Below are 20,083 nucleotides of genomic sequence, written 5' to 3'. Positions count from 1 at the left end.
CTTGACCATGCCCCTGGCTGCTGCTGTGTGAAGTGGCCTAGTTCAGTGGTATCGATTCTGGATGCACGTTCCTTTCCCGCCTCCCACTCTCTCCCATGAGAGCGCTTACCATCTTTGCCATTATTTGTATTCTTAATCCATTGTAATTTGAGCACCTTCTTGGGCATCATATTTTGAAAGGCTGCAGAGGTCCTCCACTTAAACATTTCATTGTTTTTGTTGAGTTCAGCAAGAGTGAGAAACTTAGACCTGGGACAATAAACCTCTCTCTGCTCCCCTCCTCCTGGGGTTAGAGGTACAGCAAGAGGTTGCCCCAGCCTCTGGCCAGGACCAGCACATCACATTGTCGTTCAGCCTGACATGTCCCGTCCGGAAGACATGTTGCCCAGGTATGAACTCAGTCTTTTTGGTTGTATCCTAAAACTTTCATTTTCTATTCTGATTCGTGTTCATAACTGGCTGGGAAAAGCCACAGGCTCTGTCCTTGAGAAGCCCGTGGCCATCCACGGTGATCTGCTCACAAGGTGGGGGAGTGAGCCACCACACTGGAGGCTGAGACCCTGGCAACAGGCAGTGGCCAAGAACATGCCACTGGGTGTGCGCAGGGGCCCTGTCTCCACAAGAGTGCACAGAGGGCCCTGTATTGGCTAGAAAGGAGTTGTCCTTAGAGCAGAGGGCTTCTCAAATTCTTTCACTGGCACCTGAACCTGATCCATTTATTCTATCTGCAAAGTCACCTCTCACAGTGAAATAAAGACACAGGTTCATGAGCTGATTTCTGACATGAAATCACCACTGGTCTGTAAGCGATGCTCTTGTCATGAGAAAAAACAGAGCAAAGAAATGCACACAAGATCGCTTATGCATTTCACAGGCTCCCTGTCCTCCAGCGTAAAAAGCACAGTTATTTAAATGCCTAGCAAAGACTAGTTTCCTGCTAAGAAGCTGCTTCCAGGGATGGTTTATCTCCCCAGCTTACATGATATATCATGAAAGGCCCACCTGAGATGGTGTGAGCACCTGTTCTCATTTCCTTCCCTGGAAAACCCGTCACAGCTGTGGGAGAAACCAGAAGAGGTGAAGCTATTTCAGGTACAACAGGCTTCCCAGGGAGTGTCATTAAAATGAAGTCCATTTCTGTTGCTGGTAATGTTATAATACATCACTGTAGAAAGAATCAAATCAATAAACCTTTTTTTTTTTTTCCTTCTGGATCCTAAAGAATGTTGAGATTTTCCAAAATCAGAGCGCACTGTGGGAGCTTAAAGCTCCGCCATTCCCCTCTCATGGGCTCAGTTAATCAGACTGCCAGCCTGAACTGTGGTCTTCAATTGAGTAGAAAATGAGACCTGGCGCCTTGGACAAAGTGGACAGGATCGATCCACACATTCATGTTCCAGGCACTGGAATCAATGTCTGCTTCCCAGAGTCTATCAGTCCACTGGAAATTACACCTACTTACCCTCAGCTTTCCTATTTCTCCTTCAATTCAATCTAAGCCTTAGTAAAACTTAGAATAGCTAGTTTTTTTGCAGTTCTCACTATGTCACCACTAAAGAGAAGCCAGACCATGTGCCCCCAGCTGAACCATGACATCATAGGGCAATTCCAACAGATATGGCGCCTCAGTCCTTTATCTCTGACAATGGAAATGCACTTGCTTCAGTTCCAGCAGCATTTTCTTTGCCCTTATAGGAAAGTTTTTATTAGGCGGAAAGGGTTACCTGGGATATGTATCACACTGTCCAACTCTAAGGCATTGCTCATAAGAACAAAGGTAAGTCTTTGTCTCTTTAATGCCTCAATTCCAAGTGCATAGTGACTTGAAAAGAGACATATGTGCTATGCACATGCATGTGGGGCCCCGCGTGTGCACAGACACACGTACACAGACACACACACGTGTGCTCTCACACACACTTCAAGGCTCCTGGCTGGCTGACAGGAGGCTGAGCTCTCCCACTATGAATAGCGCACCCCTAGATCACCATCTCCGGGCATCCACTGACCTGCAAAGGACTTTGTCTACAACTGGGAAGAGGGAGACGTGTGCTGAAGGGGAAGTCTCAGGAGAGAAGTGGATTGAAGAGAGTGGACTGAATTTCAGCAACTATGATTAGAAAAAAATGAGCCACAAAGGGGAGCCAGATGTTTTCTGGAGAGAGTTTTGGAAATTCTGAGCAAGCAGTGAGAGAGACTAATGGAGCTATTTCTCATAGTTTATTTAAGACACTGGCACTAGGCACAAGCAGAGGTGCTTTGGGGCCTGTAATATATCAAGTATGGCACGAAGATGGAAAGAGGCATTTCTTCCTATGCTGATTCAGAATTGTCTGGTACCCTAGGACTGGCCCTCTGCAAACCCCGGGTGGTCACTTTCTCAGCCACTCCCAGTTGGAACCTGCACAGGGGCTGTGGTGAGTCTGGTACCTTCAAGGGCAGCATGCAGAAAGGGGAACACCTTGCACGGCTTGGCCTTGCAGTGGCTGCAGGAGACAGTCCAGTTTCTGGGGGCATATCAACTGTAACCCTGAAATCGTGGAAACAGCTAAGAGTGACTTTGAAAATGAACTTGAGTTACCTGAACAGACAAAAGTCTACAGTCATTGTGATTTTCCCATAAATATGTGTGGCCTGGGGAGACCAAGCACCTGCACATATATATACACACATACAGTCAGACACACAAAAACACGTGTGTACCTACAGAAATACGTTTATTTTTTTATATTTGCATTCATTGGCAGGTTTGCTCTGGGTGGTTAGTTTTATGTACATCCATGTACTGGAAGTGTCAGAGGACATACAGAAAATTGAAAATTGACTTCTTGTTCAGTGGACAAATGGACCGCAGATGTCTATATCATCTGTCTACCAAACCCTGCTAAAATTAGGCAAACAAAAATTTCAATTATCTCAAAAGAGCAAAAGGAATAGGAGAGGTGACAAAAGTAGGTGAAGGAGTTGAGCTTAGTTTTGGAATTTGGAAGGATAATGGATGAACGGAGACAGAGTAAGTTACATGCCAGTCCTTTCAGAGGAATGTACTGTGGAAGTGAGGCAGCAGGCCCTTCGTAGTGCTCGTCATCAGCTGTGGGTGCCATGGAGGGGACAAGGGACAAGACACAGGGGACTTGGGCTTCCCACCATGGGAAATCCTCCTCCCTGCAAAGGATAGGGGCTCTTTTCTAGGAAACAGAACTGGGGACAGCTGGGTCTCTGGGAGGGGGGAGCAGAGGGATGCAAGGTGAAGCAGTTGGTGGAATCAATGAACATCTCATGTCCACCTGTTTGCTGTCGCCCTGCCCCTTAAGGACCAGCGGGCCAGAATGCATCCTCATGTGCACCCTCCCAAGCATCTTTCTCCAGAGAAACTGAGTGGTCTCTTGCTGAGAAAAAGTCTCTGACTCCTGTCACTTAGCAGCCCCCAGTGAGCACTTCAGATCACTGCCCTGCCACCTGGTGCAGAGCCCACCATCCGAGATGCCCCACCGCACACCTAGGGCTCCGGGCAGCATTCAGTGCCTCACTGCTGAATAGGAGAGGACAGCTAAGGACCATGAGCATTTCAAGAGAGTCCCCAATATGAAGGAGAAAAGCCAAACCATTGCCCAAGAGGAAACTCAGAGCCGGCAGAGCCAGCAAGGCAACAGGAGAAAACAAAAGCAAGGTAAGTTATAACGAGTACCCAGAGAAGTAAGAAAAGGTAGTGCACCCTTAAAATAAAAGCACATGGCTAGGACAAAATCAGAGGAAGAAAGAAAAAAGCCTGTCAGATCAAGACTATGATTACCAAAAAGCCCTGCCAGCAAAAGCCAGCAGACCCCACAACTGAACTTGCAAGATGCCTGAAAGCTTTTTTTTTTTTTTTTAAATATTTCTTTATTGATTTCAGAGAGAGGAAGAGAGAGGGAGAGAGAGAGATAGAAACATCAATGATGAGAGACTCATGGATAGGCTGCAGCCTGCAATCCGGGCATGTGCCCTGACTGGGAATCAAACCCTGATGGCCTGGATGCTAGGTTGATGCTCAGCCGCTGAGCCACCCCCGGCTGGGCCCTGAACGCCTTTTAGTCTGTTAAACACCTTGCCCACCGGTAACAAGTTAACTCGTGACTGCACTTCACTGCTGGGCCACCCACTTATTTCGGCCACCCCTGGCTTTCCTGTCCTTTGTGCCTGCCTTTTCCTCAACTTGCCAGTCAGCGTTTCCAGAGACATGACAAGCAATACATCTAACTCTTTCCATCCACCTTTTATCATGGCAAAAGTTTTTTAAAAGGTGCATTGCTGCAGAGAAGGTTTAAGTGAATTACATGCAGACACTGTCTGATGGGCCAGGTGACTTTGGTCATCAGCTGGAAGATAGGACTTTGTCACAAGAGAGTGATGAGTCTGACATTAGACCATCACCAGGCAAAAGAGAAATGTGAGTGTCCGACAGGGAGAGTGATTCTGCAGAAGAGGCAGGGGGAAAAAATGAGGTATAAAAATTTTATTTGAAATCACTAGAAAATGGATTACTGAAAATTCAACCTCATGCAGCACATGGCCTAGCACCTCCTCCATTATGTGTAGCAGGGCTCCAAATAAAGATTCGCCATTCAGATTATCAGGACAATTAAAAGATCGTGTTTTACAAAAGATAGTAACCAGCAGTAAAAAATTCCCACTACGGCATGTAAAGTATGGTCTTCTAGGGAAAGTGGAGTGAAACACAATATGTGTGTAAAACTTGTTTAGTACCATTGCATGTAGATACATGTTATATAATATATCACACTCAAAAAAATATTTTGAAAAATAAAATATTTAAAAATATTAAAATATATGCAATATGTTTAATTTCGATATATGGTAATATATTGATATATGGTAATATAAGATATGACAAAATAAAGTACATATTCCAGGCACACTGCTCCTCCCTGGCTATTAGTGCCTCACCTGACACACATTGGTTGGAGCCCTGGGTGCCCTGCGCAGACCCCACCACTCCCCTTGGCAGAGCCAGGTGCTGTCTCCGTGTCCCTGGCCAGCCGCCTGCAGCTTCGCCACAGGCAAACAACATTGAAGGCTGCATATCATGCTTGCGAGAGATTAAACAATGCAACCCAAAACCTATTCCAAATTGAGCACTATTAAATTGATGGCAGTTTTCCTTGCCCCTGAGGTGCTGTCCATACCACAGCTGGGCAGGGACCAAACCCTCTCTTGGTTGTTTGAACTGGTGGATCTACTATTACAGATACATTTCACTCCGTGCTTCACACAGCAGTAGCAGTTTCAGTTTTAACACAATGTGTACCGCTCACGAGTTTTCTGGTGTTTCGAGTGCCATCTGTTAAGGACCACTCATGAGTTTTCTCTTTTTTCACACTCCGTCTCTTATGGACCTTAGATGTCAACACACTGTCTTGTCCACATCGAATGAAGCGATCTCATTGGTGGAAACCGTGCAGGTCAATCGACAAAAAACTATATAATTGCACGAACCCATAAAGTATTGCAGTTACATTGTATTTTGGTCATTAAAATAGTCTTCGTCTTCAAGTTCCTGGCGCTTTTGGAAATGCCCTCTCTCAGAAAAAGGAAGGAAACCAAGGAAACTGATACACTTCCAAAAGTATTTAACAATAATTTATCAGATATTCCTACTGAGACTAAAGACGTGGATGACTGTTTTGATGAGTCTGGAGATGATTGTACTGATTCTACTGACAGTGAAATTATTAGACCTGTAAAAAAGTGCAAAGTGGCGGTGCTTTCAAGTGATTCCGACACTGATGAAGCTACTAATAATTGTTGGTCTGAAATTGACACATCACCACACTTAGAAATGTTTGAAGGTCATACATGGGTCACTACATTTCCATCTCAATGTGACTCTGTACCCTCTGTGACCAATCTCTTTTTTGGTGATGAATTGTTTGAGATGTTGTGCAAAGAGCTGTCCAATTATCACGATCAAACCGCAATGAAACGCAAACACCCTCTAGAACACTAAAGTGGTCTCCGGTTACACAGAAGGACATCAAGAACTTAATTCTTTCTCCTAATTATTCTGATGGGTCAAACAAGAAAAGATAGCTTGAAAGACTATTGGACCACAGATTCTTTGACATGTACCCCTATCTATATTTCCCAAGACAATGAGTTGCCATAGATTTGACCAAATATGGACATGCTGGCATTTCAATGATAATGCCAAAGTGGACAATCTCTTGGGGAGGCTTTTCAAGATCCAAGCAGTGCTGGATTATTTCCTGCGTAAATTTTGAACAATATACAAACCAAAACAACAGTTGTCTTTGGACGGGGGAATGATTCCATGGAGAGGACGTTTAAAATTTCACATATACAACCCAGCAAAAATAACAAAATATGGTTTACTTGTTCAGATGGTGTGAGAGAGTGACACCAGCTATGTCTGCAATATGGAGATATACATTGCTCAAGGAAAGAAATTGCAAGAAACTGTCCTTTGGACCCTACCTTGGCATATGGCACCATATTTACCAGGATAATTATTACAATGCTACATCTACTGCTGAATTGCTGCTACAGAACAAAACTGGAGCCTGTGGGACTATTAGAGAGAGTAGACTTTTACCACCAAATTTGAAAATGAAAACATCAAGAATGAAGAAAGGTGACATAATATTTTCCAGAAAAGGAGGTATTCTTCTCCTAGCATGGAAAGAGAAGCGGGTTGTCCAGATGATATCAGCAATCCATGACACTTCTGTCTCAAAAACAGGAAAAAAAAAAAAATAGAAAAACAGAAGAGAATATTGTAAAACCTACCTGCATCAAGGAATACAATGCCCACATGAAAGCCATTGACCGTGTGCATCAATTCCTTTCATGTCGTTCCATTCTAAGGCAAACGATGAAATAGGCAAAAAAAAGTAGTGCTGTACCTTATAAACTCTGGACTTTTCAATTCATTTAGAGTGTACAACGTCCTCAACCCACAAGCAAAAATGAAGTATAAACAGTTTCTGCTGTCGGTGGCGAGAGGCTGGATACCGGATGACAACAATGAAGGATCTACGGAACCAGAGACAAATCTTTCCAGCACTTCCCCAGGGGCTGCAAGGAGAGCACCTCGTAAAGATCCACCCAAAAGGTTGTCAGGTAATATGAAGCAGCATGAACCTACGTGTATTCCAGCGAGTGGAAAGAAAAAATTTCCTACGAGAGCCTGCAGAGTTTGTGCCACCCATGGAAAAAGGAGTGAAACTAGATACTTATGTAAATTTTGTTTGGTCCCTCTTCATAGAGGAAAATGTTTTACGCAGTACCATACTTTAAAAACGTACTAGGAACTTTAATTGTTTAATTGTTTCATTGTTTTTGTAAATAAAAATGTTATAATTATTGAAAAACAACACCTAAAGTGCATTATGATCTGTAGTTATGAAGATTTAAATAACATGCAAGAAACCACAAAAGGAGCACCCACAAGAGGGACATGCCTAGAGCAAAGAGCTCAGAGGTGTAAGGAAAACACACCTCTGGGCTCCACTGGACCCACAAGACAAATTCCCGTCCCACAAGACTGGGAGACAGCAAATATATCTAATATATAGATACAAACACTAAGACCTACCAAAATGGGGAGACAAAGAAACAACCCCCAAATTAAAGAAAAGGAAACATCGCCAGAAAAATACATTGATGAGATGGAGTTAAGCAAGTTATCAGAAATGTAGTTCAGAGTATGGGTGATGAAGATGTTCAAGGAACTTAAGAAAACTCTAGATGATAAGATCAAGAACCTTAGTGAAAACATGAAAAAAAGATACATATCATAAATAAAACTCAGACAGAGATAAAGAACGCTGTATCTGATATCAAGAATGCACTGGAAGGAATTAAAAGCAGGCTCAATGAAGCAGAGGATAGAATAAATAACTTAGAAGACAAGGTAGAGAAAAATCACACAATCAGAGCAGCAGAAAGAAAAAACACTTAAAAAGCACGAGGAGTGCCAGAGGGGGAGGAAAGAGAGCAAGGGATAGAGAACTTGGTGGAAGAAATAATTATATAAAACTTCCCTAGGCTGGCAAAGGAGAAAGCCACACAAGTTCAGGAAGCACAGAGGGTTCCAAACAAGAGGGACCCAAAGAGACCCACTCCAAGACACATCATAATTAAAATGGCAAATGTCAAGGACAAAGAGAAAATATTAAGGGCTACAAGAGAGAGACAAGCAGTGACCTACAAGGGAACCCCCATAAGACTGACAGCTGATTTCTCAACAGAGACTCCTCAAGGCCAGAAGGGAGTGGCATGAAGTTCTGCAAGTAATGAAAAGCAAGAACATGCAACCATGATTGCTTTATCCAGCAAGGCTATCATTTAAAATTGAAGGTGAAATTAAAAGCTTCCCAGACAAAAAAGGGCTAAAGGAGTTCAGTACCACCAAACCAACATTGCAAGAAATGCTAAAAGAACTGCTTTAAGAAAAAGAAGGAATAGTGAAAGGTACATCAACATAAACAGAGAAAATGGAATTAAATAAGTTGATATCAATTGTAACCTTAAATGTAAATGGAATAAATGGGCCAATCAAAGACAAAGGATAACTGAATGGATAAGAAAACAGGACCCAAATATCTGCTGTCTACAAGAGACCCACCTGAAAGCAAAAGACTCACACAGGCTAAAAGTGAAGGGATGGAGTAAAATATTCCATGCAAATGGAAAGGAAAAGAAAGCTGGAGTAGCAATTCTTATTTCTGACAAAACAGACTTCAAAATAAAGACCATAACAAGAGACAAAGATGGTCACTACATATTACTAAAGGAGGAAATAACCCTTATGAACATTTATGCACCCAATACAGGAGCACCTAAATATATAAAAAATTTCTTGCCAGGCCGGGTGTGGCTCAGCGGTTGAGTGTCGACCTAGGATCCAGGCGATCAGGGTTCGATTCCCACTCAGGGCACATGCCTGGGTTGTGGGCTCGATCAATGACTCTCTCATCATTGATGTTTCTCTCTCTCTCTCCCTCTCCTTTCCTCTCTCTGAAATCAATAAAGATATATTTTTTTAAAAAAAAATTCTTGGGGGACTTCAAAGGGGAGATTGACAGCAACACAATCATAGTGGGGGATTTTAACACCCCACTGTCAGCATTGGACAGATCATCAAGACAAAAAATCAACAGGGAAACGCAGACCTTAAATGAATCACTAGACCTAATGGATTTAATTGATATTTATAGAACATTTCACCCCAAAGCAGCAGAATACACATTCTTCTCAAGTGCACATGGAACATTCTCAAATATAGACCACATGTTAAGGCACAAGGCAAGTCTCTACAAATATAAGAAGATTGAAATCATATCAAGCATCTTCTCGGATCACAATGCCATGAAACTAGAAATCAACCACTATAAAAAAACTCAAAAATATTCAAACACATGGAGGCCAAATAGCATGTTATTAAACAATGAATGGGTTACCAAGGTGATCAAGGAAGAAATCAAACACTTCATGGAAAGTAACAAAAATGAACAGACAACAACCCAAAACCTATGGGACACGGCGAAAGCAGTCTTGAGAGGAAAATTCATATCATCACAGGCCTATCTCAAGAAACAAGAAAAAGATCTAATGAACCATCTAACACAACAACTAAAAGAACTAGAACGAGAACAGCAAGAAAAGCCCCAAGGAAGTAAAAGGAAGGAAATAATAAAAATCAGGGCAGAGATTAATGACATAGAGACTAAAAAAACAATACAAAAAATCAATGAAACCAAGAGCTGGTTCTTTGAAAAGGTAAATAAGATTAATGCACCTTGAGCCAGACTCACTAAGAAACAAAGAGAGAGGACCCAAATAAATAAAATCAGAAATGAAAGAGGTGATATAACAACTGATCCAACAGAAATACAAAGGATTGTAAGAAAATATTATGAGCAACTATGTGCCAACAAATTAGACAACATAGGGAAAATGGACAAATTCCTAGAAGTATACAACCTTCCAAAGCTGAATCAAGAAGAGGCAGAAAACCTGAATAGGTCGATAACAACTAGTGAAATTGAAGCAGTAATCAAAAACCTCCCAGCAAACAAAAGTCCTGGACCAGATGGATTGACAGGCGAGTTTTACCAAACATTCAAAGAAGAATTAATACCTATTCTATTCAAACTATTCCAGAAAATTCACACATTGTTTGCGGGTAGTTTTTATCACGCGCTCTACTACCAGTCAACGTAAAATGTATAAATACGTTTCCCGCATACAATGTGTTCAAGAGGAGGGAAAACTCCCAAAATCTTTCTATGAAGCCAGCATCACCCTAATCCCAAAACCAGATAAAGATACTACAAAGAAAGAAAATTACAGGCCAATATCCCTGATGAACATAGATGGTAAAATCCTCACTAAAATACTAGCAAACCGGATCCAGCAATACATTAAAAAGATCATACATCATGACCAAGTGGGATTTATTCCAGGGATGCAAGGCTGGTACAACATCCACAAATCAATAAATGTGATACATCATGTAAACAAAATGAAGGACAAAAATCATATGATCATATCAATAGACGCAGAAAAAGCATTTGACAAAATCCAGCACCCATTTCTGATAAAAACTCTCAGCAAAGTGGGAATAGAGGGATCATACCTCAACATAATAAAGGCCATATACGACACACCTACAGCCAACATCATACTCAATGGGCAAAAACTAAAACCATTTCCATGAAAAACTGGAACAAGACAGGGATGTCCACTTTCACCACTCTTATTCAACATAGTACTGGAAGTCCTCGCCATAACCATCAGACAGGAAGAAAACATAAAAGGTATCCAAATTGGAAAAGAGGAAGTAAAACTGTCATTATTTGCAGATGACATGATACTGTACATAGAAAACCCTAAAGACTCCTTCAAAGTACTACTAGATTTGATAAATGAATTTGGCAAGGTAGCTGGATACAAAATCAACATCCGGAAATCAATGGCATTCTTATACACCAACAATGAACTTTCAGAGAGAGAAACTAAAAAAGCAATACCATTTACCATTGCAACTAAAAAAATAAGATACCTAGGAATAAACTTAACCAAGGATGTAAAAGACCTGTACTCAGAAAACTACGTGACACTGAAAAAAGAAATAGAGGAAGATTTAAACAAGTGGAAGAAGATACCATGCTCATGATTTGGAAGAATTAATGTCATGAAAATGTCTATACTACCCAAAGCAATTTATAAACTTAATGCAATTCCTATGAAAATACCAACAGCATATTTCACAAACATTTTGAAAATTTATATGGAACCCAAAAAGACCCTGAATAGCTTCAGCCATCTTGAGAAAAAAAGAACAGAGTGGGAGGGATCACATTACCAGACTTCAAACTATATTACAAAGCCACTGTAACCAAAACGGCCTGGTATTGGTACAACAACAGGCATATAAATCAATGGAACAGTACAGAGACCCCAGAAATAGACCCACGCCATTATGGTCAGTTAATATTTGACAAAGGAGGCAAGAGTATCCAATGGAGTAAGGACAGTCTCTTCAATAAGTGGTGCTGGGAAAATTGGACAGATACATGCAAAAGAATGAAACTAGACGACCAACTTTCACCATACACAAAAATAAACTCAAAATGGATAAAAGACTTAGAAACCATAAAAATCCTGGAAGAAAACATAGGCAGTAAAGTCACAGACATCCCATGTATTGGACTTTTCACTGATACATCTCCTAGGGCAAGAGAAACAAAGGAAAAAATAAACATATGGGACTACTTCAAACTAAAAAGCTTCTGCACAGCAAAAGAAAACAGCCTCAAAATACAAAGGAAACCCACGGTCTGGGAAAACATATTTGCCAAGGTTGAATCTGATAAGGGGCTAATTTCCAAAATGTACAAAGAACTCATAGCACTCAGCAAAAGAAAGACAAACAACCCAATTAAGAAATGGGCAAAGGACTTAAATAGACACTTCTCCAAAGAGGACATATGGATGGCCAAGAGAAACATGAGAAAATGCTCAACATGGCTACTCATCAGAGAGATGTAAATTAAAACCACAATGAGGTATCACTTCACACCTATCAGAATGGCTCCCATCAACAAATCAACAAACAACAGGTGCTGGCGAGGGTGTGGAGAAAGGGGAACCCTAGTACACTGCTGGTGGGAATGCAGACTGGTGCAACCACTATGGAAAACAGTATGGAGATTCCTCAAAAAATAAAAATGGAGCTGCCATTTGACCCAGTGATCCCACTTCTAGGAATATATCCTAAGAATCCTGAAACACTAATCAGAAAGAATATATGCACCCCGAGGTTCATAGCAGCACAGTTTACAGTAGCTAAGATCTGAAAACAGCCCAAGTGTCCATCAGTAGATGAGTGGATAAAAAAGCTGTGGGACATTTGTACCATGGAATACTACCCAGCTGTAAAGAAGAAGAATCTCGTACCCTTTGGGACAGTACAGATGGACCTGGAGAATATTATGCTACGTGAAATAAGCCAGACAGCGAAAGACAAATACATGATCTCGCTTATACGTGGAATCTAAAGCAGTTGATAAACTGATGAATAGAACAGATTCAATGACATGGAAGCATAGATGAGACTGATGAATGTCAGAGGGATGGAGGAAGGCAGGTGGGTGGAGGGGGAGAGAGTAACCAAAGAATGTATGTGCATATATACACAACCCAAGGACAAGGACAATGGTGGGGAGAGGGACTGGGGAGGGGGAAGGAACAGGGTGGAATGGGTCATTCTGGAGAAAAAGGGACATCTGTAATATTTTAAACAATAATAAAATTTACAAATATAAAAATAAAAAATAAATAACGTGCAGTTTCCCCAAAAACGTGTGGTCCCTGCATATGTTTTAGAGATTTCTATGCGTTAAGCATGTTGGTGGTCTACAAATGCTGTTTAACATATGTAGAGTATGTAACTCTCCAGCAATGAATACACACCTTAGAGCTCTTTTAGGAAGTTTAAAGCAAATTGACATGCAAAGACATCTTTTTCTTCAAAGTCCTTCTTTAGGGCAAATGGAAATGTACGGGTTTCATCAACAACATGAAGTAATTTATGCTTTACCTCTCTGAAACCTATACAAATGATCTTTTGTACATGCTCATCTGAATTTCACTGCAAAATGCCCTTTTCTGCTTTCTTGCATGTTCTGAATGCATTAGGTGTAAAAGCATGTTTGAGCAAGAGATATGCAGTGTGCGTTTTCCTGGATTACAAGTCATTTGGGATACAAATTCGCGACATTCCACATTCTCTAAGGAAACAACATAGAAGGCTGCACATCACACTTGCGAGAGATTAAACAATGCAACGCAAAACTTATTCCACCAGTGAAAATACACTTTATTCAAAAGACTTTGAAATAGCAAGCACCAATGTAGTGACAGTGTTCTTTCCGAGAGAAATACATGCATTTCATCCTTCTGGAGTGAGTTTTCATCCTGGAATATAAATTCCATTTTATACTGTGTAGACTGTTGCTATCTTCTCGAGAGTTGTGTCATAGAGGCCCCTTTCCTCCAGGAGCTTGTTGCAACATTCGTTATTTGGCTAAGTTCTCTAGTGGTGTTTTGGAAGGTCTTTCTACTTTGGCGAAATCCCACTTTGTACGAGTGTTTTTCACACTGTTTTTTCCAGTGTCCACAAAGAGCTGCTGCTTGAAATGCTACACATGCACTTCTCCCATACTGGTGTGCTCATTTTACTACCTAGATATTGGTTTCCTGTTATTTCTTTTAAATTACAGGGCTTCTTTCCAGGGTCATCCTATCTTTGAGGAAATGGACAAGGGAAGTCCATTTTTGAATGCTCCTCTCCTCAGGGATGTGTTATACACGTCTCCAAGCAAGATGCCTCTTTCTCCATGCTTCTCACAGTTTCTAGCAGTTCCAGTTTTAACACATTGCATACCACTCACGAGCTTTCTCATGTTTTCTGTGCCATCTGTTAAGGACTGCTCACGAGTTTTCTCATGTTTCGCTCACCATCTGTTAAGGACCACTCACGACTTTTCTTGTGTTTCGCGCACCATCTCTTATGGACCTTAGATGTCAACACACTGTCTTGTCCACATCGAATGAAGCGATCTCATTGGTGGAAACCGTGCAGGTCAATCGACAAAAAACTATATAATTGCACTAACCCATAAAGCATTGCAGTTATATTGTATTTTGGTCATTAAAATAGTCTTCGTCTTCAAGTTCCTGGCGCTTTTGGAAATGCCCTCTCTCCGATAAAGGAAGAAAACCAAAGAAACTGATACACTTCCAGAAGTATTTAACAATAATTTATCAGATATTCCTACTGAGATCAAAGATGCGGATGACTGTTTTGACGAATCCAGAGATGATTCTACTGATTCTACTGACAGTGAAATTATTAGACCTGTAAGGAAGCGCAAGGTGGCGGTGCTTTCAAGTGATTTTGACACTGACGAAGCTACTGATAATTGTTGGTCTGAAATTGACACATCACCACACTTACAAATGTTTGAAGGTCATACATGGGTCACTACATTTCCGTCTCAGTGTGACTCTGTACCCTCTGTGACCAATCTCTTTTTTGGTGATGAATAGTTTGAGATGTTGTGCAAAGAGCTGTCCAACTATCACAATCAAACCGCAATGAAACGCAAACACCCTCTAGAACACTAAAGTGGTCTCTGGTTACACAGAAGGACATCAAGAAATTGTTTGTCCTAATTATTCTGATGGGTCAAACAAGAAAAGATAGCTTGAAAGACTATTGGTCAACAGATCCTTTGATATGTACCCCTATATTTCCACACACAATGAGTTGCCATAGATTTGAGCAAATATGGACATTCTGGCATTTCAATGATAAAGCGAAAATGGACAGTCTCTCTGGGAGGCTTTTCGAGATACAAGCTGTGCTGGATTATTTCCTGCATAAATTTCAAACAATATACAAACCAAACCAACAGTTGTCTTTGGATGGGGGAATGATTCCATGGAGAGGACGTTTAAAATTTTGCACTTACAACCCAGCGAAAATAACCAAATACAGTTTACTTGTTCGGATGGTGTGTGAGAGTGACACCGGCTATATCTGCAATATGGAGATATACACTGCTCAAGGAAAGAAATTGCAAGAAACTGTCCTTTCGGTCTTTGGACCCTACCTTGGCATATGGCACCATATTTACCAGGATAATTATTACAATGCTACATCTACTGCTGAATTGCTGCTACAGAACAAAACTACAGTCTGTGGGACTATTAGAGAGAATAGACTTTTACCGCCAAATTTGAAAATGAAAACATCAAGAATGAAGAAAGGTGACATAATATTTTCCAGAAAAGGCGATATTCTTCTCCTAGCATGGAAAGAGAAGTGGGTGGTCCTGATGCTATCAGCGATCCCTAACACTTCTGTCTCTACAACAGGGGGAAAAAAATAGAAAAACGGAAGAGAATATTGTAAAACCTACCTGCATTAAGGATTACAATGCCCACATGAAAGCCGTTGACAGTGCGGATCAATTCCTTTCATGTAGTTCCATTCTAAGGCAAACGATGACATGGGCAAAAAAAGTAGTGCTGTACCTTATAAACTCTGGACTTTTCAATTCATTTAGAGTGTACAATGTCCTCAACCCACAAGCAAAAGTGAAGTGTAAACAGTTTCTGCTATCGGTGGCGAGAGGCTGGATAACAGATGAAAACAATAAAAGATCTACAGAACCAGAGACAAATCTTTCCAGCCCTTCCCCAGGGGCTGCAAGGAGAGCACCTCGTAAAGATCCACCCAAAAGGTTGTCAGGTGATATGAAGCAGCATGAACCTACGTGTATTCCAGCGAGTGGAAAGAAAAAATTTCCTACAAGAGCCTGCAGAGTTTGTGCCCCCCATGGAAAAAGGAGTGAATATAGATACTTATGTAAATTTTGTTTGGTCCCTCTTCATAGAGGAAAATGTTTTACGCAGTACCATACGTTAAAAAAGTATTAAGATCTTTCATTGTTAATTGTTTAATTGTTTCTGTGAATAAAAATGTTATAATTATTGAAAAACAACACCTAAAGTGCATTATGATCTGTAGCTATGATGATTTAAATAACGTGCAGTTTGCCCAAAAACATGCGGTCCCTGGTGTATGTTTTAGAGATCTCTATGGGGTATGCAATGTGTTAATATATGCAGAATGTGTAACTCCCCAGAACAGAAAACACACCTTAGAGCCATTTTCAGGAGCTTAAAGCAAATTGACACGCAAAGACATCTTTTCTTAAATGTCTTTCTTTAGGGCACATGGAAATGTAAAGTAGTCATCAACAACATGAAGTAATTCATGCTTTACCTCTCAGTAACCTATACTAATTAACTTTTGTTCATACTCGTCTGAATTTCACTGCAAAATGCCTTTTTTTCCTGCTTTCCTGCATCTTCTCAATGCATTAGGTGTAAGAGCGTGTTTGAGGAAAGTTTTGCAGTGTGCGTTTTCCTGGGTTACAAGTCATTTAGGCCACAAGTTCATGAATTTCCACATTCTCTGAGGAAATACCATTGAAGTCTGCACATCAGGCTTACGAGAGATTATATAATGCAACCGAAAACTTATTCCACCAGTCAACATACACTTTCCTCAAAAGACTTTGAAGGATCAAGTATGAATGTAGTGACCAAGTGTTCTTCCATAGAGAAATGTATGCATTTCATCCTTCTGGACTGACTTTTCATCCTGGAATTCATATGCATTTTGTACTGTGAAGAATGTTCCCATCTTCTGGAGGGTTGTGTGAAAGAAGAACATTTCCTGCAGGAAGATTTTCAACATTCATTATTTGTGGAAAAACGCGGATTTGTAGCACAAATAACTTGAAATCAAGGAAAACGCACACTACAGAACTCTAGCTCAAACACGCTCTTACACCTAATGCATTCAGAAGATGCAAGAAGGCAGAAAAGAAAGGCATTTTGCAGGGAAATTGAGACGAGTATGTACAAATTTCATTTGTATGAATTACTTCATGTAGTCAGGGGAAACCTTACATTTCCAGATGCCCTAAAGGAAGACTTTTAAGAAAAAGATGTCTTTGTGTGTCAATTCACTTTAAGCCTCCTAAAAGAGCTCTAAGATGTGTTTTCAGTGTTGGAGGGTTTCACACTCTACATATGTTAAACAGCGTTTTTAGACCATCAATATGCTTTACACTGAAACTGCTACAATGTGTGTAAAGCATGGAGAAAGAGGTCTCTTTCCTGGAGACAGTTACTTAAAAAATCAGCAGCATTCAAAAATGGACATCCCTTGCTGATTAACTTAAGACGATCTTGGGAACAAGGCTTGTAATTTAATAGAAATAACAGGAAACCAATATCTAGGTAGTGAAACAAGTCCAACAGTATGGGAAAGCAGCAGCCTTTTGTGGACACTTGGGAAGAGCACTATAATAAACATTCGTATGAAGAGGGATTTTGCCAAAGTAGAAAGACCTTCCAAAACCACCACTAGTGAACTTATCCAAATAATGAATGTTGCAACAAGTTCCTGATGGACAGATGCTTATCTGACACAACCTTCTAGAAGATAGCAACATTCAACACAGTAGAAAATGCATATGTATTCCAGGATGAAAACTGACTCAAGGATGAAATGCATGTATTTCTCTCAGGAAGGACACCCGGTCACTACATTCGAGCTTGATTCTTCAAAGTCTTTTGAGGAAAGTGTATGTTGACTAGTGGAATAAGTTTTGGGTTGCATTATATAATCTCTCAAAATCATGATGTACAGAGCTCAATGGTGTTTCCTTAGAGAATGTGGTAATTCGCAAATTTGTAGACCAAACGACTGGTAATCTAGGAAAACGCACTCTGCACAACTCATCCTCAAATACGCTCTTACATTCAGAAGATGCAAGGAGGCAGAAAAGAAGGGCATTTTGTACTGAAATTCAGATGAATATGTACAAAAATTCATTTGTATAGGCTACAGAGAGCTAAAGCATGAATTTCTTCACGTAGTCAAGGAAAACCTCGCATTTCCAGGTGCTCTAAAAGAAAACTTTTAAGAAAAAGGTATCTTTGCATGTCAATTCGCTTTAAGCCTCCTAAAAGAGTTATCAGGTATGTTTTCAGTGCCGGAGAGCTACCCACTCTACATATGTTAAACAGCATTTTTTAGACACCCAATATGCTTCAAACTGACACTTCTACAACGTGGGTGAAGCATGGAGAAAGACGTATCATTCTTGGAGACATTTACTTAAAAAATCCCAGAAGACAGCAGCATTCAAAAATGGACTTCCCTTGACTTACTTAAAGATGGGACGATCCTGGAAAAAAGGCTTGTAATTTAAAAGAAATAAGAGGAAACCAATACCTAGATAGGGAACCTTGCCCACCAGTATGGGAGAAGTGCATGTGTAGGATTTCAAGCAGCAGCCCTTTGTGGACACTTGGAAACAGCACTGTGAAAAACATTCGTACGAAGCGGGATTTGTTCAAATTACAAACACCTTCAAAACAACAACTAGCGAACTTCTCCAAATAATGAATCTTGCAACAAGTTCCGGGACGACAGATGCTTATGTGATACAAACCTCCAGAAGATAGCAGCATTCAACACAGTACAAAATGCATATATATTCCAGGACGAAAACTCACTCCAGACTGATGAAAGGCATCTATTTCTCTCTGGAAGAACACTTGGTCACTACTTTCGTGCTTGCGCCTTCAAAGTCTTGTGAGGAAAGTGTGTCTTGACTGGTGGAATTATATAAACTCTCAAGCATGATGTGCAGATTTCATTGTACTTTCCATAGAGAATGTGGAAATTCGCGATATTGTATCCCAAATGAATTGTAATCTGGGAAAGCACACACTGCACAACTCTTGATCAAACACTTGCTTACATCTAATGCATTCAGAAGATGCAAGAAAGGAGAAAATAAAGGCATTTGGCAGTGGAATTCAGACGAGTAAGTACAAAAGTTCATCTGTATACTTAACAGAGGGGTAAAGCATGAATTACTTCATGTAGTCGATGAAAACCTTCCATTTCCACATGCCCTAGAGAATTTGGAATAAAGGCTTTCTTCACATGTCAATTCACTTTAAGCTTCCTAAAAGGGCACTAAGATGTGTTTTCAATGCTTTAGAGTTACACATTCTATGTATGTGAAACAGCGTGTTTACACCACTAACATGCTTAAACGGAACCTGCTACAAAGTGTGTGACGCATGGAGAAAGAGGCATCTTGCTTGGAGACACTTACCTTAAAACATATCCCAGAGGATAGGAGCATTCAAAAATGGACTTCCCTTGTTGATTTACTTAAAGATGGGACGATCCTCAAAAGAAGGCTTGTAATTTAAACAAAATAACAGGAAACCAATATCTAGGTAGTGAAACCATCGCACCAGTATGGGAGAAGTGCATGTGTAGGATTTCAAGGAGCGGCTCTTTGTGTACATTTAGAAACAACACTGTGAAAAACATTCGTACGAAGCAGGATTTCGCCAAAGTGGAAAGACCTTTTAAAACACCACTAGCGAACTTATCCAAATAATGAATCTTGCAACAAGTTCCTGTGGACAGAAGCTTTTATGACACAACCCTCCAGTAGATACTAACATTCAACACAGTACAAAATGCATATGTGTTCCAGGATGAAAACTGACTCCAGAAGGATGAAATGCATGTATTTCTCTCAGGATGAACACTCAGTCATTACATTCCTGCTTGATCCTTCAAAGTCTTTTGAAGAAAGTGTATGTTGACCGTTGGAATAAGTTTTGGGCTGCATTATATAATCTCTCGCAAGGATGATGAGCCGACTTCAATGGTGTTTCCTTAGAGAATGTGGTAATTCACGAATTTGTAGCCCAGATGACTTGTAATCTGGGAAAACTCATGCTCAAACACGCTCTTACATCTAATGCATTCAGAAGATGCAAGAAAGCAGAAAAGAAGGGTATTTTGCAAAGAAATTCAGATGAATATATTCAAAAGTTCATTTGTATAGGTTACAGAGAGCTAAAGCATGAATTTCTTCCT

The 20,083-nt window shown here is 40.5% G+C and overlaps 1 long non-coding RNA gene across 1 annotated transcript; it reads left to right on the top strand.

Moving 5' to 3' along the window:
• The first annotated feature begins 3 nt into the window (after window positions 1-3).
• LOC308550576 lies at window positions 4-16,097 on the top strand. The gene is made up of 2 exons (XR_013997929.1): window positions 4-389; window positions 13,225-16,097. It is a non-coding gene; the product is annotated as an uncharacterized lncRNA (long non-coding RNA).
• The last annotated feature ends 3,986 nt before the right edge of the window (window positions 16,098-20,083 follow it).

The sequence above is a fragment of the Miniopterus schreibersii genome (genome assembly GCF_964146895.1).
Source record: "Miniopterus schreibersii genome assembly, chromosome: 22".
NCBI classification, from domain to species: domain Eukaryota; kingdom Metazoa; phylum Chordata; class Mammalia; order Chiroptera; family Miniopteridae; genus Miniopterus; species Miniopterus schreibersii.
Note: the sequence above shows the minus strand (reverse complement) of the source record. Positions and strands in the feature narration are given on the sequence as shown.